General features: G+C 41.6%; 1 protein-coding gene across 4 annotated transcripts in view; it reads right to left on the bottom strand.

The window, feature by feature from the left end:
• Positions 1–16,265, bottom strand: part of CNTN4 (contactin 4) — a 1,026,598-nt gene extending 1,010,333 nt beyond the window's left edge. For all 4 annotated transcript variants that reach the window (XM_027522789.1, XM_027522788.1, XM_027522787.1 and 1 more), the window contains exon 1: positions 16,039–16,265. The gene's annotated coding sequence lies outside the window, so the exon portion shown is untranslated. The remainder of the gene's footprint in view (positions 1–16,038) is intronic.
• Between the last annotated feature and the right edge of the window lie 8,737 nt (positions 16,266–25,002).

Here is a 25,002-nt window from a genome sequence, read left to right as displayed (position 1 = left end):
AATGGAAAAAAAGGAGTGGTGCTCAATTTAAATTGTCCATTTGTAAATCTACTGCCATGAAACAATTCCTCCCATACTACGATATAAAGGCACTTAATTATCTTGTGCAATGTTTTTTTTTTTTTTATCATTATACGCTTTAGAACATTTGTTGTTTGCTCATTTTCTTAGTTTTCTAATTTAGATCCCAAATTACTTATTAAACCCTGTGCATACTGGATTTAAATAATGAAATACATTAAGAAAGTAAAAATATTTTATATGAAAATGTAACATACTTTTCTACCAAGTTTGCTGTTTTCTTACATCATTAACACGATCAGAATAGGACATAAGAACTACTCATAGATCAGGCACATATCTAAAAGCTTAGACAGGTTACAAATACCACTCCACACACCAGCCCCAACATATCACTTAGATTTTCACATTAAATTAGGATGAATTTTTCAAAATTAACTGTCTGATGTCATTCTAGTCCTTTAAAATTGTGTAATGGCTTTCTATGTCCTCAAGGACACAAGTCAATTTCCTCTTATTCCCTAAAGATGCTACTTTGTACAATTCTATAATGCACTAATCACCCTAAGCACACAATTACACTGTCTTTGTTTGTTCTCTGCCCAACTCATTGGGCATCATTCACATTCAGGTCTCTGCAGTTCAGACTCTGCCATCACTCTCCTATATCTGTGAGGTCCACTCATTCTTAGCTCTTTGCCAGTCCCTAAACACAGCACTTCTCTCGTGATCTCATCCCACTGTCACACTATATTCTTTTCCTTAAGTGAAAACTCAACCTGCAAATTCTATCCATCCTTTCACTTTATCTCAATATTAATATCAATTCTTCCCCATAATTTCTTTGCAATTACCACCATAATATCCCACATCACACCACACTGTAATTTTGCTTTTCTTTTCACACCAAGCAAATAACTCCTTGAAAGTGCATTATACATGTCTCTTCATATATATATATATATATATATATATATATATGTGTGTGTGTGTATATACACACACACACACACACACACACACATATATATACACACACACATACATGCTGTGCTAAGTTGCTTCAGTCGTGTCCGATTCTTTGTGACCCCATGGACTGTAGCCTGCCAGGCTCCTCTGCTCATGGAATTCTCCAGGCAAGAATACTAGAGTGGGTTGCCATTCCCTTCTCCAATATACATACATATGTGTGTGTGTATATATATAGATATATATAGAAATATATATAAGCCTGAAGTCAAGCAAATTTCCATACAGAGGCAATATTTAGATTCTATAGGATATAAATTAATGGATGGAAGTCTATCAATGAATTAAGATTCTGATGTGAGTTAGTTTAGTAGATAGTAGAGGGGGATGTAAAACACAAAGAGAAACAATACTTAATTTCTCACTGTATATGTTAGAAATAAACCAAATAAAAAAGTAATTATAGCATTTAAGTAATGAGGTTAAGTGACAAAGAAGTGTTATTTGAATTCTGCAAACCCACATGGTAAATCCCAAACAAGGAGGAAGTGGAGAAACGTTCAAAATAAACTTACTAAAACTGTTTCATTCTTTAAAGGCTATACAAACACATGGAAAAGAAAATAACATTAGCTTGTTCCTCTTCAATTATGTAAAAATCCTTCATAGCAAGCATATTAATAATATATTAGTCATTACAGTTATACTCGCTAAGTTTTGACACTCAAAGCACCTATAAGGAGACTATGTGTAGAATATGTAAACTGATATTCTCCCAAGTAAACAGAAATTCATTCCCAAATACGATTAGTATCAAAGATTTTTGAAAATTGTGTAAAGCTTTTTAAAAATTTCAATCACATTTGACTAAGAGCAACTCGAAACATTTTTATATTTCTACTCTGTCACATGTCAGCATTTCTTTTTGTAGCATAGCAAGATGGGCTAGAGCTGAAGTAGCAAGAATATAGATGAGCACCTATTCAGTAATTCATTCTTTATAATAAATAAGACTCCTGACCATAGCCAAAACTATTTCTCCAAAATGAAATCTCAAATATTGCTAATCGCATCTCAGCTCTGATCCAGTGGCTCTCTGTAACAGTCATAAAACAACACACTATACAAAGGTTGCCTCCTTCTGTTTCTTTGCAGTCAAGGAAGATCACATTGTCTATTCAAGAGATGTGGGTTCAATCCCAGGGTCAGGGAGATCCCCTGCAGTAGGAATGGCAATTTACTCTTGCATTCTTGCCTGGACAATTTCACAGACAAAGGAGCCTGGCAGACTAGAGTCTATGAGGATGCAAAGAGTTGGACACAACTGAGCATGTGCGCGCACACACACACACACACACACACCCATGGATAGTCACAGGGGCAAACATGCATCACCTTCTTAATTATTTAAAGGAATAACATTTCAAGTTTATAAGCTACAACTTTAATCATTTCATCAACAACATAGGTATCATATTGAATAATTGTATGAAAAAATAAGATTATAATAATAAACTCCACATTTTTTAGGGATGATATAGTTATATGCAAAGCATCAGGTTATGTGTACACATCATTAGCTCATTTTGGTCTTCATAATTCTATAAGAATACCCTCATTATATGGTAAGAAAAATGAAGCCAAGATATGTTAAATAATTTGGTCTAATCTTACAAGAGTCGTGTAGCCAGAATTTGATGATACCATTTTTCAATCACCAAGTCTGCCTCCTACTTTTCTTTTTCATCACATAAAACATTTTCCATCTGTGGAAACTGAATCACAACCTAAAACATGGAATTCATTATCATAGAGAATATATTATATTATGCTCCTTTTCTTAAGCATTAACCTTAATATATTGATTTAAGGGGTTACATTATAAGAAAATTACTAAAATTTGTACAAGCTCATTAATTCAGAACAAAAGAAGACTGCTGCTTTGAATAACAGTAATGTGTAAAACAAAAGTACTAATTTCAGTTACAGCATATAATATAAACTACAAGGTACTGGTAAATTGCTACTAATAAAAGAACTGAGTAGAGTTAATGGAACTATGAATTCACAATAAACCCATGTTATACAGTCCATATACATATCTTCCCACCACATTCACAGTTATCTAGGATTGCTGCAATGTCTGTCATTCTGATCAACAGGTTCAAGAAAGAAAATAAAGGGAACATACTAGGAATTTTTAGTTAGATTCTGCTGCTGCTGCTGCTAAGTTGCTTCAGTCGTGTCTGACTCTGTGCGACTCCATAGATAGCAGCCCACCAGGCTCCCCCGTCCCTGGGGTTCTCCAGGCAGGAACACTGGAGTGGGTTGCCATTTCCTTCTCCAATGCATGGAAGTGAAAAGTGAAAGTGAAGTCACTCAGTCGTGTCTGACTCCTAGCAACCCCATGGACTGCAGCCCACCAGGCTCCTCCGTCCATGAGATTTGCCAGGCAAGAGTACTGGAGTGAGTTAGATTATAGTAACTGGTGAAAGAGACCTTGAAATATGCTAAAGAAAATAAAAGGAACTTCTTTACAGAGTGAAGATCATGTTCTCAGAGTACAGACTTTTGAATGAATTTTATAGTACTACAGGTAAGCAAGCCAACCTTCCACAACTGTAACACAGAAATCTTCACAAACAGGCTGCTGCTGCAAAGTGTATCACAAATACATGTGACAATATTGTCAAGGCAGGTTATTTTCTATTTCTACTGTACCTCTCGCTACCTCGGTCAGGAAGTAGGGGAAGCTGAGAAGAGTGAAAATGAATAGGAGACATCCATGCTCCTGCTGCTACTGCTGCTGCTAAGTTGCTTCAGTCGTGTCCAACTTTGTGCGACCCCATAGATGGCAGCCCATCAGGCTCCCCCGTCCCTGGGATTCTCCAAGCCAGAACACTGGCGTGGGTTGCCATTTCCTTTTCCAATGCATGAAAGTGAAAAGTGAAAGTGAAAGTGAAGTTGCCCAGTAGTGCCCAACTCTTCACGACCCCATGGACTGCAGCCCACCAGGCCCCTCCATCCATGGGATTTTCCAGACAGGAGTACTGGAGTGGGGTGCCATTGCCTTCTCCGAGCTCCTGGTCTCTCACAAAACGAGGGGTGTGAAAGGCCCCTCACAGCCTCATTCAGAACTATTTAAATTACTAAATATAGTCTGAATGGCTCGTAAATTTGTTTTTGTTTTTTCCAGGAGACAAGCGGGAAGAAACAGCACATAGAAATGGGTAGTTCACCAAAGCAAGGAAACATATAATATATGAGCATCTGAAAAGCAGCAGAAAGCAGACAGAGGCCACTCGGCATAGGGTCTGATGTTTCACCAGTCCCTGATGGGATCCTGTTGCACAATCCAGTCTAACATGCGTTGTCTCAATAAACAGAAAGCAGCTGTGTGTACTACGTTCTGTATAAACTGCCAAGATTATAGTATAGAACAGGGCAAGTTTGCTTAGTGCTTAGAATGTATTGTGCACACCTGCTAAAGTATTAAACTCACATCATTTAATGTTCACAGCATCTCTACAAGGTAGGCATGATCTACTTCATTTTGCAGATTTTAAAAACTATTTTGTAAGGGTTAAGAACATGCTCAAGATCACACAGCTGGTGACAGAAGAAATCCAGGTGGGTCTGATTCAAAAGTGAATCACTGTCCTAAACTACTAGACTATGTTCATCACAGTGATCCGTGTCATCAAGAAGTAAATCATACTTAGCCACCTATTTAGTTGACCAATAATATAGTTGACCTGGATTTCCACCTTTTAAAAACCACTATTGGTAGATTCGGAGAAGGCAATGGCACCCCACTCAAGTACTCTTGCCTGGAAAATCCCATGGACGGAGGAGCCTGGTAGGCTGCAGTCCACGAGGTTACTAAGAGTGGGACTCAACTGAGCGACTTCATTTTCACTTTTCACTTTCGTGCATTGGAGAAGGAAATGGCAACCCACTCCAGTATTCTTACCTGGAGAATCTCAGGGACGGGGGAGCCTGGTGGCCTGCCATCTATGGGGTCGCACAGAGTCGGACACGACTGAAGCAACTTAGCAGCAGCATTGGTAGATTAAAGCAAACTGTTATTTGTGAAAAGTGAAAGTGTTAGTGGCTCGGTCGTGTCAGACTCTTTGAGACCCCATGGACTGCAGCCTGCCAGGTTCCTCTGTCCATGGTATTCTCCAGGCAAGAATATTGGAGTGGGGAGCCATTCCCTTCTCCAGGGGATCTTCCTGACCCAGTGATCAAGCCCAGGTTTCTTGCATTGCATGCAGATCCTTTACCATTTGAGTCACCAGGGAACCTCATTTATTTAATTCCAAGAATTCCACTTAACCACGTTTTTGCTGTAATTTTTACAAGGAATTAGAAACATGACTTAAGTAAATATTCTCTCTTTAAGAATGTCATTCACCTAATTAAATATAGTAAAAGTACTGTCTACACTCCCAATTAATTTGCTAATCTACAAGAAATCTAGAATCAATAGCTAGCTAATAGCTACTCAAATGAGTCACTAAAGACAAAAATATTCATATTTGTATTTGGTAGTTGAAGAGCAATCATAATACAGATGACAATATACATTTGTGCAACCAAAATGATGGCAATGTGTCTAGAATCAAGCCCTATAAAACTTACTCAGGGATTTGAATCATGCCATTTGTTTTTTTATTGTTTGACTTTCTTCTCCTTCAAATTGGACCCATGTCAGCATAAGCACACTGGCTGACACCGGTCCTCACTGGACATTTCCATGACAAACCTAAAAGTCACAGGCAACATAAATTGTCAAGGTTTTATGAGTACAGCTCTGCTAAGTGCAAAGTATTTTCTAGACAAAAGTTAAGCGCAAAGGTAGAAGGGTCATTTTAGTGTAGTAAAAACAGAGGAGTCCTGGATGCATTTTTTTAGAACCTCAAATTAATTATGAAATCAGGAGTGCTGCCCTCCTAACCCTTACTTTCTCATGAACCAAAGTGTTTTTCCCAGAAATGCTCAACCTTTATTTAATTAATGGAAAAAAAAATAAGGGTTTTAAGTATTATGAGCTGAAATTGACCCTGCCTAAACATGGAAAATATTTTCACTTTCCAAACCATGAAAACTATTGATCCTGGCTTTAAATATGAAAGAAAAATAAACCTCTGACAAGAAAAAGAAAACAAATGAACCTTGCAGCCAACTCTTGCTTTTTCAAGTTTCAAACACCAGAAGTTCTTTCTCAAATATTTCCTAATCACTCTCATTGACTTATTTCTCCCTTTATCCCAAACACCTGTAAGATCATTAATGCTCCATGAACACATATTATCTGAGTTTAATTGTACTTTTGTTGCCTATCATGTTTTATGCAAGAGATACTCCAATACAAGTAAGATTAGCCAATTTAAAAACTAAACAAAACTCTGGGTGTGTGTGTGTATGTGTGTGTGTCCCCTTGCACTGGCATGTCCAACACTGTGTAACCCCACAGACTATAGCCCACCAGGCTCCTCTGTCCATGGAATTTTCCAGATAAGAATATTGGAATGGGTTGCCATTTCCTACTTCCTGACTCAGGGATCGAACCTACGTCTCCTGTGTCTCCTGCATTGGTAGGCGGATTCTTTACTACTGAGCCACCTGAGAAGCTCTGAGAACTGTTTACCAGAAGCTTACTAGGGTTTTCAAAGCACTAGTTACAAGTTTTAAGTACTTTGCAAGCTGTACTCCACATAATGTTCACCAACTCCTGCACCTTTAGGGACAACCCAAATTTCTAGATGCGTCCATCAATAAACTGAGTGATTTAATTTACCGTGCCATTTAATTATCTGACAAACTCTACAAAACACATATTATCCCATCATATAGCTGATGAAGCAGAAACCTAGAAAGTAGGTAATTTGCTATCACACAAAATAATACAGCTAGTACAAAAATGGATTTAGAACTGCTAAGAAATTAGTCTTCAAATTCCAAACTCTTATCCTCTCAAGAAACTCACATGGCTTACTTCACTCTGTATAATAGGCTCCAGTTTCATCCACCTCATTAGAACTGATTCAAATGTATTCTTTTTAATGGCTGAGTATACAATATTGTAAAGTTAAAAAGTAGAATACAATAAAATAAAGAAACTCACATGCTACTGAGTGACACGTGAAGGAACTTGTCCCAATGGACCAAGACTTTCCTGATTTAAACAATAATGTACAGCATCTTGGGAACCCTTCAGTCTTATGATAACTGGTTGGTTACTTTCATGACAGGTATTATAGAAGTGGAATGGGGAAAAAAAATACAACAGGAGTTCGTATGTACAGGGAAGGGAGTCATTGTTTACTCCTCAGCAGTATGGAAACAAGCTTAAGAGAGGGACATTTGAGTTAAGCATTATGCAAAGTACAATAAACATGGTAAGAAAAGACAGCAGAGGTAGACTGAGAGGCAGTGTAAACAAAGGTGAGGATAAAAAACCACATAACAAGGTCCAGGCTGGATGACTAGACTGGGATGGCTGAGGCTGTGGGCTTTAAAAGGGGAAACAATGAAGAAATATGATCAGCAAAAAAGAACATCACGTGGGAAGGACCACAGTAAGTCTCAGAAGAGAGAATCAAGCCTGAGGACATGATTTTTCTTCCAACTCCCTTCACAGCTCTACAAAGAGACAGACTTTGAAGAAATGAGAGCTTGGCTTAATGATTTAGTGACGAATATCTGTGCCTGGTAGGATACTGCCAAGTGATTCTTGACTGGAAGTCTGATTTATTATGAGGGAGTGCAATTGTTGTTAGGCTCATAACTAAAGTGACACATCTGATGAGCTCAGAAACACACACACACACACACACACACACACATACTTTCCTAACATTCCATTCCTGGATTTTTGTCCCTTGCCTCCTTGATCCAATAAATTAGTATTGACTGCAAGTGATGGAAATTCAACCCGAACTAGCTAAAGTCAAACTGTAATTTATGAATTCCAAGAGCTAAAAAATCAGAAGGCAAACTCACATGAGACGTAGCTGGATGAATCGTCTCAGGCAGTATAAGAGGACTGAGTTTCTCTCCGTCTTGCCTCTGGTTTTCATTCTCAAGTGACACGTGATGACTGTCACTTGCCCGAGGCTTTCTTCCCTGGTAGCAAGACAGCTGGAGCGGTGGCAGACAGACATGCCCCTGGTTCTGGTCTCCTTGTTCACAGGGACTGGTTCAGGGCATGCATGGAGCCCAGCTGGAGTCACTAAGAAGCTAGAAAACATCTCCATCCTCCGCACTGGTTCTCACCAGGCCCAATGCCTGTTCTGGAAGCAATTACTGTGGACACAGAGAGCCAGGGCTCTTCCAGTCCTTAAGAAGGAAATGGAGTTCACCCAGACCTTTTGCACTAAGAATGGGCTGGTACCAGACAATAAAATATTATCCAGTACTAACAAGACATGAGCTTGCTGGCCATGAAAAGACATGGAGGAACACAAATTAAATGCATATTATTAAGTGAGAGAGATCTACCAGAAAAGGCTACAAATGTATGATTCCAACTATGTGACATTTCAGAGAAGGTAAAACTATGGAGACAATTAAAAAGATCAGTGTTTTCTAGGGGTGGAAGATCCAAGGGAAAAAATAAACAGGCAGAGAACAGAGAATTCTTAGGGCAGTGAAAATACTGTGCATGATATTATAATGATGGATGTGTGTCATTATACTTTTACCCAAACCCACAGAATGTACCAAGAGGGGACCCTAAGGTAAACTAAGAACTTTGGGTGATAATGATGTGTCAATGTAGGTTTATCCTTGGTTTCAAAAAAACACCATTCTGGTGAATGGCATTGATAATGGAAGAGGCTATACATGTGCTCCAGTAGGGGGTATATGGGAATCACTGTATGTCTCTCTCAACTTTGTTTTAAACCTAAAAATGTTTTAAAAAATAAAATCTTTGAATCAGTTCTAATGAGGTGGATGAAACTGGAGCCTATTATACAGAGTGGAGTAAGCCAGAAAGAAAAACACCAATACAGTATACTAATGCATATATATGAAATTTAGAAAGATGGTAACGATAACCCTGTATGCGAGACAGCAAAAGAGACACAGATGTATAGAACAGTCTTTTGGACTCTGTGGGAGAGGGTGAGGGTGGGATGATTTGGGAGAACGGCACTGAAACATGTATATTATCATATGTGAAACAGATCGCCAGTCGTTCGATGCATGATACAGGGTGCTCAGGCTGGTGCACTGTGATGACCCAGAGGGATGGGATGGGGAGGGAGTGGGAGGGGGTTTCAGGATGGGGAACACGTGTACACCTGTGGCAGATTCATGATGATGTATGGCAAAACTAATACAAAAAAAGAAAAATAAAACATAAAGTCTTTACAGCAGCTTCCCACTGATCTATTTTACACATGGCAGTGTATTTATGTCAGTCCTAATCTCCCAATTCATCCCACCCACTCCTTCTCCCACTGTGTCCACACATATCCATTCTCTATGTTGCTGTCTCTATTCCTGCCCCGGATATTGGTTCTTTTGTACCATTTTTCTACATTTCACATATATACTTTAATATGTGATATTTGCTTTTCCCGTTCTTACTTCACTCTGTAAGACAGACTCTACAAAGCACAGGACGCTCAGTTCAGTGCTCTGTGATGACCTAGGTGGGTGGCATGGGCAGACGGTGGGAGGCAGGTCGAGGAGGGAGGGTATATATGTAAATATATAGCTGATTTGTAAAGCAATTATATTTCAGTAAAAAAAAAAAAGACACAAAATAAATAAATAAAGTCTTAAAACTAACAAAGACAAAGAAAAGGACAGTAACAGAGGCCAAGGTTAATACACACACACTCCTTTTTGCACATCTACAGAGGGGGATATGAGAACTGGCTGGTTCTCCATATCCACATTCATTCACTGGAAAGCTGTGACAGAGACTGCCTAGTTATTTGGCAAACATGTTTCTAAACATGTTTTCAGACATGTTTTCTTTCCTCCTGGGCACTCAGTGTGAGTCTACTCTTCAGCTTCCCTTGTAACAAGGAATGGCCAAGTGACGGAGCTCTGCCTAGTGGAATGTGGGCGGGGGCCATGATAACTGTTCCCAGGGTGGGCCTAAAATAAACTGTCTGAAACCTGCCAGGACGTTTTTCTCCTCACATGCCATATACCTTTTCTGAACAAAGAGGACTCAGGAGAGGACAAAGTCACACAAGGACGAGGAACCCGATTCTCTGAATGACTCCAAGGAAAGCCGCTCCTGTGCTGTGAGTCCTGAACATGACAAAGAAGTATAAAGACTTTTCAAGTCACTGAAAATTTAGTTTATCTGACACAGAAGCTAGAATTAGCTTTTCACAAGTCCCTGTGGGACTCAGCTCTTTAGGAGTCTGAAAACATGATAGTAAACTAGGCTTCCCTGGTGGCTTAGTGGTAAAGAATCCAAAAAATATGCCTACCAATGTAAGAGATGCTGGTTCCATCACTGTGTCAGGAAGATCCCAAGGAGGAGGAAATGGCAACCCACTCCAGTATTCTTGCCTGGGAAATCCCGTGGACAGACGAGCCTGGTGGGCTACAATCCATGCGGTCACAAAAGCAAGTTTAAACCTTTCCATCTCACTAACCCCATTAAATCACAAGAGGGGCCTTGAAACACACACACACACACACACACACACACACACACACACAGAGATGGCATGGATGTGAGGAGAATTGGAAGGGAGAAAAATTTAGGGGAAAAAAGCAAAATAAATCAAATTTCTTAGGACAAGAGGTTCAGGGACCATTAGAAGGAAATGAATACAGGCTTTTGAGAAACAGTTGATTAATAAGTTTACAGTATATCTGCCTCCTTGCATGGTGGGAAGATGGGTGGCTTCTCATTAATTAATTGTGAAGACGATACAAATACACACTGAACAAGAAGAAAAAATGAGTCTATAATGTGGACAAATGAATTATTCTGGCAAACTATTTCACTCTCATTATGACCACCTCACATTTCCACTGGAAGCCATAAGTGTACTAGATAGTTCTGTAAAAGACAGAAGACAATTGCATAGGAAAGAAGAGATGAAGCAGAGTCTCTAATATACGTGGGACAACAGAACAAAAATGACAAGAGGACGCATTTTGTTTAGAGGATTCAAGGATAAGAGACAGAGGTTCCTTCAGTCATGCAGGAAACACTGAAACACTCTTGGAAAGCTGAATCAACAGGAGGAGACTTTCGGGGAGCTGGGGATGTTAATGAACAGTAATGCCTTTGCTCAAAGGTAAGGGTAGGAGAGGATGTTTCAGTTGTGAACTTATCAGTAGGGATATTTGCTTAGGCTAAGAAATGAACAGGAATTTATCTTCACACACTGCAGCATAAAAGTGATAGGCCAGGATTTCCAAAATGAAAGCTTAAAAGAAAGGTTAAACAGATCCTAGAATTTTTTATCAGAAGTGAAAAAGCACTGTAATGGGGGGGGTCCTCCTTTAACTATCTGCTCCTGATGCTGGTAGGTATTCAAAATAAACCAATGTCATATATAATTCTGCCTCTGTATATCTTCAATTAGATGCAGTCTTTTAACTTCTTTAGGATTTTTTAAATTTTCCTGCACCTTTCTTATACAGACAAAAAGGAAAGTTGGTCCAATGGCTACAATAAGAAAAGCACTGCAGCAAGAACAACAACAACAACAAAAATAGTGAAGCTTCCAGGAGAAGCAATTCTAGAGTCAGACAATGTGGTTCAAATCCCAGCTCTGCCACTTGCTGGCTATGCCAGGCAAATGATTTAATTTCTCTAAGCCTAGTTTTCTTCAACTATACAATAGACAAAACAATAATCCCTATGGGGAGCACCTTAGCAAAGGACCTCAAAAATAATACACACTATCTGTGTAAGCTGTCTCTATCATTTTCTTATATCTATTCCAGTTTTTCTGCCAGAAAACCAGTAGTTGGGCGGGGGAAGGGAGAAGGGGAAGAGAGAAGTAGCATTCATTGAACACGGGGAAATATCACATGCAATCACAGGAGGCCAGACAACGATGGCTGTTCCCCCAAACCTTTTATGTCTTCCTGAAAACACAGCTAAACTACATTTCCCAGACTTCCTTAGAGTAAGATATACACATATGTAACTGAGTTCTGGCCAACGGAATGGAAGCAAAAGTGATATGTATGACTTCCACGTCTGGGCAGTTAACATCCTGCAAGTCTTTCTCCTTCCTACAGATGAACACAGATGAGCATGCTGAAGATGGCAGGGACACAGAACGTATTAAGGCTGGATCTTCCTATCACATCTTGGAGGAATGCTGCCAGGATCACCCATTTTGAAACTTTATATGAATGAGAAATACATTTGTTTCATCTAAAGCTGTACACTTTGTTTCGATTCATTTGTTATCATTCATAATCTACCCAATCTAATAAAGCCAAGCTCTTTACCTATATTCCTGTGTATAATACCTACCATGCTGCATTGAAATAAATGTCATCCCAATTTTATAGCTAAGGAAACAGAGGTTCACAGAAGTTATTCAATTGTCTTGTCCAACATCATGACTGTAATAAGTGGAAGGGCCACATTTAGGTCCAGGTTAATCTGCTCCACAGTAAATGGGCTTTCCACCCTCCACACAATAAATGCCACAACACAAAAGGATTCTTCCTTCCTTCACTCATTCATTCCTTAGTTTCCTCACTTTCTAACCACTAGAACTTTGGTCTTTGAACTAAGACTTCATATTTTTTATCTGTATATCCAATTTGGGAGATCTAGGATGACCCCCTAGGTCACAATCGTCTCTTATGCCTCATTTCATCTACATGTGAGTCCATGGCAGGGAAACAAGGTTCCTAATTCACCTGTTACAGGAGCTCCACATTCCTATCAGTTCTGCAACTGGCCACAGTATCACAGATGATGAATGACAGAGGTACAGACAAGGAGAAAAGGTAAAACAATCCCAGACCAGCAGTGATCTCCAAAGCATACACCCTAGGGGCTGTGCAAAGCAATCTGCTAGGATACAGAAAAAGAATATTTGAACAACTGTTTCCTAATTTTTTACTTTCTTTATCCTTTGGTTTCTTTTTGGGTATATTTTATAAGTAGTAGGTCAACATAACCGTATATGTGTGAAATGTATACATAACTAGTGATCTATGGTCAAATGTCCTCTGATAGTACATGATTGAAAAATATGAAGACCAATAGGTCTAAGTTAATAAAGCTGGTTTCCTTCACCAGACTTAGTACAGTGGGCTATGGAAAATGACAACAATAAGACTCTCCACATCTGAATATACAGACATCTTCCACTTACCCTATGAAACAGATTAATTAAAATCATATAAAAGCATGTTTTCATAGAAGATTAAATTATTTGGATTTAAAAAAAGACTGAAACAAATGTATATTATGTCTATGTCTTCAAAGAAAACAAAGAAGAATCCAACGCATTAAAATCATGCCCAAACTTGGGGCGAAAAGTCAGAACTATAAAGGGGAGTCTTCTCCTGAGAAGTTTACTTATCCAGGTTACCTTCATTTTATAAGACCTAAACTGATGTAACAGATGTCCTGTGTACCGTTCAAAAAAAAAAAAAAAAAAAACTATAGTTAAAAGATAAAGTGCTTAGTGGGAAAAAAATAATCCTAAATCCTACTTCTGAATAAAAAAGAGAGAGAACTAAGCAAAATAAGTGGATGATTTTTTTTAAGTCAACATAATTTGAAAAGCTTGTTCTCTGTTCACTCTTTTTAAAAAAAGATCTTTAATTTTTACCGGAAAAATATCAACTTGCACAATGTATTTTCTAAACCCACATTTATTTTGGCCACAGACATCCCGGTTATTTATTTTTTTATGTTAGTGAATGCACCAATGTCACTGCACATATTTTTACTGTACAATGCAGTCTACTTTGCTGATTGAGAAACTGTGTCATTCAGTCATCTAAGAAATATTTTGCTGTTCCTATCATATGACCTACCAATATGAAATGACTAGGGAAGGGGGCAACAAACTGACTGGAGGAGAAAAATTCCTCCAGGTTAAAGGAAGTGAAAAGTGTTTATAAAAAGGCTGCAAACAAGGAAACCTGCTTTCTTTGTAATTTCCAAGTGGCTCTGATCTGCACCCTTAAACAACAGGTCACTCCCTCTACTATCTCAGCCCCTAATTTTAAAAGGTCAGTTTTTCATGCTGGCCAGCAAACTTGGAGGGTCCTCTCTGATAAATAATGAAGCTTACCATCATGATCCCACTTCATCAAGCCAGAGCAGCTGAAGCCAGTTTAAACAAATAAACAAAATCAATAGCAATTTATTAGGTGGCAAAAAAAATAATATCCCCATGGAACTTTACTTTTGATCCTTAGCAGCAATCTTATACTTTCATCACCTCTTGTGTTTATTCACACAAGGCAGGAAGAATAAAGTTATGGGTGAAACGTGAGTTTTCTCATCAAGCCACCAAAACTACCTCAAGGTGTCTACCCCATGACACAACGTTCTTTTCCACTCACTTGGGCAGAGGCAGAGAAGAAAAACCTTGCTAATCAGCCGGACTAAAGGACTTAAACCATAAACTTCAAAGCACAAAATAAATGCACATTCCAAACAAAAATGGAATTATTACATGAAATATCCACTTCACAGTAAACTGCAGGAGCTTCCCATGCAATTAAAGGACGCTGTTATTCTGATGCCTCTATGTTGATTCCAGTAAGAAAACTAGAAAAAGTTCCGGGAGCCTAGCATTCCTCCCAGGAGCTCCTCCATGCAAACAACCCTTCAACACAACCCAAGATCCACCCACACCTCCAACGCAGACCACCCACCCAGGGTGAGCTGCCACACTGACTCGCCCTAAGACCACCTCCACAAGCCTCTTCGCTCCAAATCTGGAGACCCCAGCCAACCACCAACCTCCTAAGCTTCGCGTTGAGCGAAGCCTGTTCCTTGTAGGAGCTCCGCTGTGCTGCAAAATGTTTTCATGTATCAGACGCCCTGACTGGTTCTGAGAGATTCAAGAGCCCACGTCCTGCTAAACCTCACCTCCACATCTTTCATAAGCAATGAAATATATTCGCGAAGCACAAGGAAAAGAAATGCACGCAGGGCTCGAGCCCTCCGTTTCAAAAGGAGAGCGAGCCGGCTGGTGTCTGCAGGGTGCGCGGCGCACATCTCGCTGATGTCTGGATCCGGGGAAGAGAACAGGGGGTTGCCTTCGCTTTTCAAAAGGAACTGCGAATCCCCCTGAAGTTGCAGGTAAATGAACGCCTCACCCACAAGCTCCCGCTGACTCTGGGTACATCAGCTAGGTGCCACAACAGCGGGGACCCGGTGGATGTGGTTCGTCGCTGTACCTCCAGCGCTCAACACTGAGTCTGGCGCACAGTGGCCGCCCCCCGCCCCCCCCCCCAAAAAAAAAACAGTGTCCTTTCTAACAAGACTTCTTCCACCGCGGCTACGGGATCTTGCCTTTTCAGTCCCAAGTCCCTTCACATCTCAGCCCAAGTTCGCCTTCCTCTACTGTGGCTGCAGCTGGGCGCTCGGAGCCCCGGGGAACATCTGAGGGAAACTCTCCCGCCGAGAACCGCGCGCCAGCGGCGAAGGCGCGCGGAAAGGGGACGACAGCCTGAAACCAGTTGCAGGAGCTGATTTTAAGGGTTCCTGAAGCATTACCGGCTCTAGGTTCCCTCTTTCCGGGCAGCCTTCCGGCGCAACAAACTTATTTTCTGACTAAAAACAAGGGTTGCCGTGAGGTGACTGCGTGGCGGCGTCGGTGACCGGGCTCCTCCCGGGTTCAGGGCGCACGGTGCCGGCTGCCCAGACCCCGCAGGGTGACCGGGCCCACGGCGGTTCGGCCCACAGCCCCCGTCCAGCCCTGCAGGAGGGGACGCCCCCGAAGAACCCCCTCTCCACTGGGCAGCCTCCGAGACCCGTGCTCTTTCTCCGAATTCGAGGTGCCCAGGGCAGCATGCACCCAGGCTGGAGAGGGACCCGGGCAGCTCGCGCGCTGCACTTACCTGAGCACCTGAGCGCGGCTCTCGCCTCAGATTCGGGTGCGGCGCCGGCACAGACCGAGGGTCCCAGAGTAGTGGCGAAAGCTTCCTACTTGCGACCAATCCCGGTGTTGAACCCGGTGCTCTGCCTGGTGCCGCGCTCCCCTCCCTCCTCACGCTCGCGGCTGCTCAAAAAACCCGGCGCCGCGGAATTCAGGCTGCGGGCTCCCCAGCCCCAGAGGAGGGGCAGACGCGTGAGGAAGACGCGGGGGGCGGGGGTGGGGGGGGAGGTGGCGGCGCGCAAGGGACTGAGCATGCTCAGTGCGCGGCCGGAGGAGGCGAGCGCCCCGGCGCTGCACCTGCCGGCCCTGCCCGCGGGAGAAGGGCCCCGGTGCCCGGGAGCAAAGATGTGACAGGGTTCCTCGCCTGAATCCTGGTCGCCCGATGAACCATCAAGCCGATGCCCGTGCGGGCGTGAAGAGGATATGCTGCTTAGCGACGGGAAATAAACCGACTCGATGCCGCCTTCTTTTGCAACCCGAGAATGGGTGCGCAAGGAGGCGCGACCTGCCCGGGTACCCAAACCTCTGGCCTCCGGGAGACGCAGGGTCTCATTAAGGCTCCCTGGCCAGGGACACACTTTTGCTCTGGGTCTGAGAGTTGCCGAGTTCAGAAGGATTGGGGCGGGGTAGGGTGGGGGCAGAGACCGGTATTAAACTTCTGAAGCCTGAAGAAGGGGCTTTGGGAAGGTTTATCCTACCTGTCCTCAGGAGGAGGACAGTGGTCAGACCGGCAGTGTAACCGACCTGGAGTCTCACCCATCCAAGCGGGCTTTCGAGCAGGATTGTGTGTATTGGAGAGGAAACCGTTGTGATGAAATAGGCACAAGGATCAATTTGCGGTGTGTGTGGGCACATTGAAAGCTTTGTTATTCAAAAACATGTGCCTTAGACAATGACGTTACCATGGGCATTCTGTAGTATGCATCTACTGTTTTCTCGCAGAAATGGCTCTCTTCACCCCAACTCCAAACTTCAGGGTAACCGTAGAGATTGGCAGCAATGCCCAGCGTCTCAACAACCCTGTGCAAAGACAGTCTGACAGGCAGAGGAAAGCCAGCCGGCCGGAACTCATCTGGATTGCATTCCCAACAATCCCAAGAGAGCCCCGGTTCCTCTCCCAGGGAAAAAGCCCCAGGGGCTTTGCTGAACTCTCGTTTTCCTGAGCATCGCTCAGCAGTTCAGAGCTACATAAACAACTTCTGACCATTTACACAATCATGTAAACCTACCCTGACATGTCCATTATGTGGAAAAGATGTTAACTGGAAAACTATTTTTAAACTACTGTAGTAAGCGAACACCCAAATCCTACCAGTATGTGCAGCTGCCTTGTTAGTTCACACACTTTTGTTTGTTTTTGTTTTTAATTCTGATTCAGAAAGTGGGCAAATTCAGACATGGTAGTGGGCATTGTTGTGGTCAAAATTTTCACCACTTAAAATTCTGTGGCTTTCCTTGCTGCTGCAATCAATGCTAAGGAAAGGAGATTTTTTTTTTTTCCCCCACAGATTTCTTGATTTCTTAAACTTGGAAAGAAATTGTCAGCTTTTCCCTCCTCCTGCTGTGTGTTTCTCTAATCGTGGTAATTTGCAAAATGGAAATGTTGATAATGCAGATATATTCCATGGCAAATAAATAGTTAAAATGAATTGTTTCTGCTCATGTTGAAGGTTTTTGTGTTCCTGACAGAAACACGACTTGTAAATATTTTTAGACTGATTATTTTTCTGCACCTAGTCAATTAAAAATAAAAATATATATGTTTTTAAGTAAAAATATATGACAGAAATGCCTGGCCATTAATTCTCCAGGGAAATATTCCTATGTATTCATGCATGCTTTTAACATGTTCAGAGGAAAAGAGGTATTTTGTACTCAAAACCAAATATCAAAAAAAATAAAATAAAATAAAATAAAGCAAACTGTCACATTCTCCCAAGGAGACTACAAATTGAAGCAGTTTTCAAAGTTCTATGAAGATTTTGGACAAAATCCCTTAACAGTGTTTCTGAATTTCGAATTTAGATATTTTGTTTTCATCCTTTCCTTCAACTCTTCACCCCTCTATTTTACACTGGGTGTTCTAGTAGGTGCTGTGTGCATGCGCGCTAAGTCGCTTCAGTCGTGTCCTACTCTTTGCCACGCCATGCACTGTAGCCCACCAGGCTCCTCCGTCTGTGGGATTCTCCAGGCAAGAATACTGGAGGGGGTTGCCATGCCCTCCTCCAGAGGGTCTTCTTAACTCAGGTATCGAACCATGTCTCTTAGAGTTTTCTGCACTGGCAGGCGGGTTCTTTACACCTAGCGCCACCTGGGAAGCTGAGTAAGTGGTGGGAAACTGAAAATTATTAAAACTTAGAATCTGTTCCTGGAGAAGGCAATGGCACCCCACTCCAGTACTCTTGCCTGGAAAATCCCATGGACGGAAGAGCCTGGTAGGATGCAGTCCATGGGGTCGAGAAGAGTCGGACACGACTGAGAGGCTTCACTTTCACTTTCCACTTTCATGCATTGGAGAAGGAAATGGCAACCCACTCCAGTGTTCTTGCCTGGAGAATCCCAGGGATGGGGGAACCCAGTGGGCTGCCGTCTATGGGGTCGCACAGGGTCGGACACGACTGAAGCGACTTAGCAGCAGCAGCAGCAACAGCAGCAGCAGCAGCAGAATCTGCTCCATCCTTCATCACGTAGTTGGGAAAACAGACATTATGTATCAGGAGAGACAGATTTGGGTTGTGCTGATGGAATGTCAGTTACATGTTATGATGGAAGACAATTTTTTTTTCTTTTGACCACCAGGGTCACACCCATTAAATGCTGTTTGATCAGCATCTCCCCCAACTTTTTTCCAAGAAAGACAGCCACTATTTTAAAATGCAATGAATAATCCAGTCCCTTTTTTCCATTGCACAGAAAAGACATGAAGCTTACTGCTTGCCACCTCTGCCAAAAAAGGAAGCCTCTCGCTGAAGCTCCCAAGATTGGGGAGTGTTCCTGGGAGAACTAGCCCCTGCCAGGAGACAGGAATGATTATTTTGATGACAACAACCTCACACATGTGTCCCGGCGTATCCGGGACTGGCTTGGTGTCAGTTTCTTGCTCAGGGAAGTTGTCATTGGGATTCTCTGGGGGAAAATGTTCCAAACGAATCAATTAGTGCTTCCAACAGCAAGTTTAATATCACTGCACTGAGTCCCCACTCTGTATCAGTACATGAATGAATTACTAGTGCTCATGTAATTTGCAAGTAATCATCATTGTAAGGCAGTGGAAAATGTCTCCTGCCCATTTAGCCTAGGTAGCATCTAAGCAGAGACCTTCTATAACCCCCTATACAGCCCCCCCAAATAATTTTACTTCCAGGTATTTTAATCTATGTGGACACAAGGTCACCTCTTAACACTCATTAAACCAATATGAAAAGAGTCTGATAACTCTTAAGGGAAATTAACACTGAAAACGCTTTTGACTTTTTGGAGACATGTATGGAATACATCATCAGGTTAGGCTCAGCATGCAACAGTTCTGAAAACTCCAGAAAGGGCATTTATCTACTCCTGTCACTTCTTACCCACACATCAAGAGGACATGGTGGAAATGGCTTTAATAAAAGTGGAAAAAGGAAGAGTATCACAGGAAAAGAAATATACATTCCAGATACATTTGATGTGATTTGATTTTCTTCTTACACCTTGCATCCAGGACCATTTTAAAAAACTAAATAAACACCACCCTCTTTTTTCTAAATGACTTGACTAAGGCCATCCAGTGGCAAGAATGTTTCAATCAGATAACACATACCTTCGTTTTATAATTAGTTGTTGCTTATTTTTAGTGTTTTTGGTATCTGGATAAATCTTTCAGTATGACGCAACACTTGTACCCTATCCCGGAGTTTTAAAACTAGTTCAAATTCACTTTGATCAAGTGGATAAAGCAGTGCTTTTTAAGGAATTGTGTCAAGAGGAGTTTTGTGTTCATTGTTGAAATAGACTGTAATGAAACAAAGCTCAGGTAAAGACTTTCAGACTAGGCTTCTTAAGGTTCCTCCTCTTCAATTGTTTTAGGTGACTGATGGATGCTTGAGTTTCAAACTAAGGGCTTCAGAACAATAATGGCCACATAGCGGGATAATGATAATTAACAGACAAAAGTACAGTTAATTGCCATGAAGGTTTTGATACAGATTGACAGTCAGAGTAAGCTGGAAGCCTGAAACCCCAGCCAAGACTACTTTATAAACATGGCAGTGAGACTCCCATTGTATTTAAGCATTAGGAATCAGTCAGCTGTGCTCCCCTCCACACTTTTCCAGATTTCATTAGATTCTTTATACAGAATGCAAAAATAAAAGTTTCAGAGGACTTTGAAGAAGTATTTACAGTTGGTTTTTGTTGTCTGCAGTAATTATGGTTTGTGAAAGTGAAGCTGCTCAGTCGTATCTGACTCTGCGATCCCATGGATTGTAGCCTGCCAGGTTCCTTCGTCCATGGGATTTTTCAGGCAAGAGTACTGGAGTGGGTTGCCATTTCCTTCTCCAGGGAATCTTCCCAACCCAGGGATTGAACCTGGGTCTCCTGCATTGAAGGCAGACACTTTACCTTCTGAGCCACCAGGGAAGTCTTTATGATCTGCAAAGGCTCTGGGAAAGATTGAAGGCAAAAGGAGAACAGGGCGGCAGAGGATGCGATGGTTGGATGCCATCACCAAGTCAATGGCCATGAACTTAGGCAGACTCCAGGAGATAGTGAAGGACAGGGAAGCCTGGCATGCTGCAGTCTATGGGGTCACTAAGAGTCAGACACGACTGAGCAACTAAACAGCAACAACAACAAAGTCTCGGGGAAGCCTGAGTTAGTGAACACTAAAACCACTGCTCCTATGAGAAATGAAGAGTTAGGTTCCTGTGAGCCTCTGGTGACATTTTCATTAAGCAATCAGTAGAAAAAACCTTATGTGCACTTCTGCCTAAAGGCATTGTACTTAATGCATATTGTTGATTCGTTAACATTGTACTCACAGTCAGCATCCCTATAACTCATTCTTGAACAAAGCTTGTTGAACACATGAATTTTCTCTGGAAGGTACACCACAGACTTCTTGCCCTTAGCAACACAAGATAGCACTTCAGCTCCATGCTTTGGGCCGTTTCAAATGGCAAGATCTCCAATAAAAAGGCACAGAAATGTGGCACCAAATAGATTGCGAAAAGGACACGTCTTTACAGTAAAGAAATAAAACAGGAAGGCAGAGCATCACCTTTTTAGACTTCAGTGAGGAGAGTGGGCAACTCAAATTGTTCAGTGCTCTGTGTGTTGTCCACAAGTGACTGCAAAAGTACCATAGGTATTGACTTTGAGGTTACAAATAAATCTCAGTAAGTAGACAAATTTGTAAATATGGAATCATGAATACTAAAGATGATTATACCAAAACCCCCCTTTAAATTGTTAACCACATTAGTCCATATGGTATATGATTCAATTTATAGGTATTTGATTTATATGCAGTCATTTTAGAAACACTTTTTACTTAGAGGAAAAAACTATGTTTTGTACTATCAAAGACTGTCTTCTGCCAACTTCCTCAAATAAATTATATGTCACAATTACATAGGAATTTTCTGTTTATTATGGACCATAGTCATTTCTGTGTTTATTTACAAAGTAGATTTTGGAGTTTCTGTTGCTGTTGTTCAACATGACAATTCATGAAGGATAATTTCAAGAGCTAAGGTAAAATTAAGGGTAGAGAGGAAGATTAGTGAAGTGAAAGATGTGTTGCTTTAGGGGCTGAGAAAAGTGGTCTTCTGTTCTTGGTCCCAGAACATCATAATCTTAAATGGACCTAACACTGACAATGATCTCAGCAGATGGCTGGATGCAGAGCAAACCAGTCATCTACGGACTGCAATGAACAGATCAGATTCTAATGATCAGTGTTTTGTTCTATGAACGGGATGTTGGGTGTGTGTGGGGTTTCCTTGTTGGTCCAGTGGTTACTACTCCACTTTCCAATAGGGTGTGTGGGTCCCAACCCCATGTCAGGGAACTAAGATCCCACATGCTGCATGCTACTGCTGCCGATAAGTCACTTCAGTCGCGTACAACTCTATGTGACCCCATAGACGGCAGCTCACCAGGCTCCACCATCCCTGGGATTCTCCAGGCAAGAACACTGGAGTGGGTTGCCATTTCCTTCTCTGATGCATAAAAGTGAAAAGTGAAAGTGAAGACGCTCAGTCGTGTCCGACTCCTAGTGTGGCCAAAAACTTTTTTGGAAAGGAAGAGATGTGGGAAATAAATGGTTTCCATATGAATCCTTTAATAATATTGCTACAAGTTCATATTTGAAGTCTCAGCTCATGTTAAGAAATTTTATAAGATGGTTCCCAGTGATCCATGCTTTCTACTATACATGGCCCTATTTAATTCCTTTCCTTTTAACTGTTGGCTAGACTTATTGATTCACTGAAATGATGGATGTCACTTTCAAGATTAGGTTACACAAAGACTGAGGTTTCTATCTTGAGTACTCGCCTTCCCTCTCTTCCAGATTGCCAGATGTGACAGGTCTCAGTTAGTCTATGGAAAGGCCCTCATGGCGATAACCAAGGCATGACAATATTCATTAGAAGCAGATCTATTTAGGCTTGCCAACAGCTGTGTGAGTGAGTTTGAAAGCAGATTCTTCAGTTCTAGTAAAATCATGAAATGACGAAGCCACTGGACAATCACATGGCTGTGATTTCGTGGGAGACCTTCAGCCAGCAGTGTCCCCACTAAGAGATATTTAGATTCAAGACCAATGACAACACCGATTAGTTGTTTGTACACTTAAGCCCCTGTGCTTTGATGTAATTTGTTACATAGCAACAGATGGCAAATACAGCACATCAAAGCTGTCTATTGTCACCCTGCTTATTTAACTTCTATGCAGAGTACGTCATGAGAAACGCTGGGCTGGATGAAACCCAAGCTGGAATCAAGATTGCCAGGAGAAATATCAATAACCTCAGATATGCAGATGACACACCCTTACAGCAGAAAAGCAAAACTGAAGAGCCTCTTGATGAAAGTGAAAGAGGAGAGTGAAAAAGCTGACTTGAAACTAAACATTCTGAAAACTAAGACTGTGGCATCCAGTCCCATCATTTCATGGCAAATAGATGGGGAAACAATGGAAACAGTGAGAGACTTTATTTTTTGGGGCTCCAAAATCACTGCAGATGGTGACTGCAGCCATGAAATTAAAAGATATTTGCTCCTTGGAAGAAAAGCTATGACAATCCTAGACAGCATGTTAAAAAGCAGAGACATTACTTTGCTGACAAGGAACATCTAGTCAAAGCTATGGTTTTTCCAGTAGTCATGTATGGTTGTGGGAGAAGGAAATGGCAACCCACTCCAGTATTCTTGCCTAGAGAATCCCATGGACAGAGGAGCCTTGGTGGGCTGCTGTCCATGGGGTCGAGCAGAGTCGGACACGACTAAAGCGACTTAACATGCATGCATACATGCATGTATGGTTGTAAGAGTTGGACCATAAAGAAAGTTGAGCACTGAAGAATTGATGCTTTTGAACTGTGGTGTTGGAGAAGAGTCTTGGGAATCTTTTGGACTGCAAGGAGATCAAACCAGTTAATCATAAAGGAAATCAACACTGAATATTCAATGGAAGGACTGATGCTGAAGTTGAAGCTCCAATACTTTGGCCACCCAATGCAAAGAACTGGCTCACTGGAAAAGACCCTGATGCTGGGAAAGATTGAAGGCAGGAGGAGAAGTGGACGACAGAAGATGAGATGGTTCGATGGCATCACCAACTCAATAGACATGAGTATGAGCAAGCTCTGGGAGTTGGTGATGGACAGGGAGGCCTGGCATGCTGTAGTCCATGAGGTCACAAAGAGTCAGACATGACTGAGAGACTGGACTGAACACCCCCAAGATATTCTGATTTGGTAAGTTTGGAGTGGAACTTAATATGTGCATTTTACAGTAAATCAATTGAGTCTGATGCATGTGGTTCATGGTTACTCTTTTGCAAACCCTGGTATTTGGTGACGAACGAGTTACAAAAATTTTAGAGAGTTCATTCGGATTTCCCTGGTGGTCCAGTGGCTAAGAATCTGCCTGCTAATACAGAGGACATGGATTCAATCCTTGGTCAGGGAAGATTCCAAATGCCACGGGGCAACTAAGCCCGCACATGTTGCATCTACTGAGCCAACTCACCACAACTATTAAAGCCTGTGTGCCCTAGGGCTGATGCTTTGTCACAAAAGATGCCACTGCAATGAGAATCCCAGGCACCGCAACTAGAGAGTAGTCCCTGCTCTAGGATCTAAAGAAAGCCCGTTCGCAGCAATATAGACCCGCACAGCCAAAATTAAATAAATTAATTAATTTTAAAAAATTAGAGAGTTCATCAAATTAAACATCTTTTGTTTTTCTAAATAATCACTACTGTGTGTCTCTTGCATCTCCTGCATTGGCAGGTAGATTCTTTATCACTGTGTCACCTAGGAAGCCCAATACACTCTCACATAAGAATAATTATAGATTTTCTAGAACATTTTCACATTGTAAATATTGTTATAATATCATTTTATTCACTTAAAATGTGCCCTGAAATTTTTTTCCCTGTCATTAAATACTTCCCAATGCCTTATTTTTAAAAAGCTGTTTAATGCTCCATTTTGGGGGGCTCCCAGATTCTTCAATGGTGAAGAATCTGCCTACAGTGCAGGAGACTTGGGTTAGATCCTTGAATTGGGAAGATCCCCTGGAGTTAGAAATGGCAACCCACTCTAGTATTCTTGCCTGGAAAATTCCCTGGACAGAGGAGCCTGGTGGGCTACAGTCCATGGGGTCACAGAGAGTTGGACATGACTGAATAAATAGACAGCAAATACTCCATTTT

The sequence above is a fragment of the Bos indicus x Bos taurus genome, chromosome 22, assembly GCF_003369695.1.
Source record: "Bos indicus x Bos taurus breed Angus x Brahman F1 hybrid chromosome 22, Bos_hybrid_MaternalHap_v2.0, whole genome shotgun sequence".
Classification (NCBI taxonomy): domain Eukaryota; kingdom Metazoa; phylum Chordata; class Mammalia; order Artiodactyla; family Bovidae; genus Bos; species Bos indicus x Bos taurus.
This window is presented reverse-complemented; position numbering and strand designations above follow the sequence as displayed.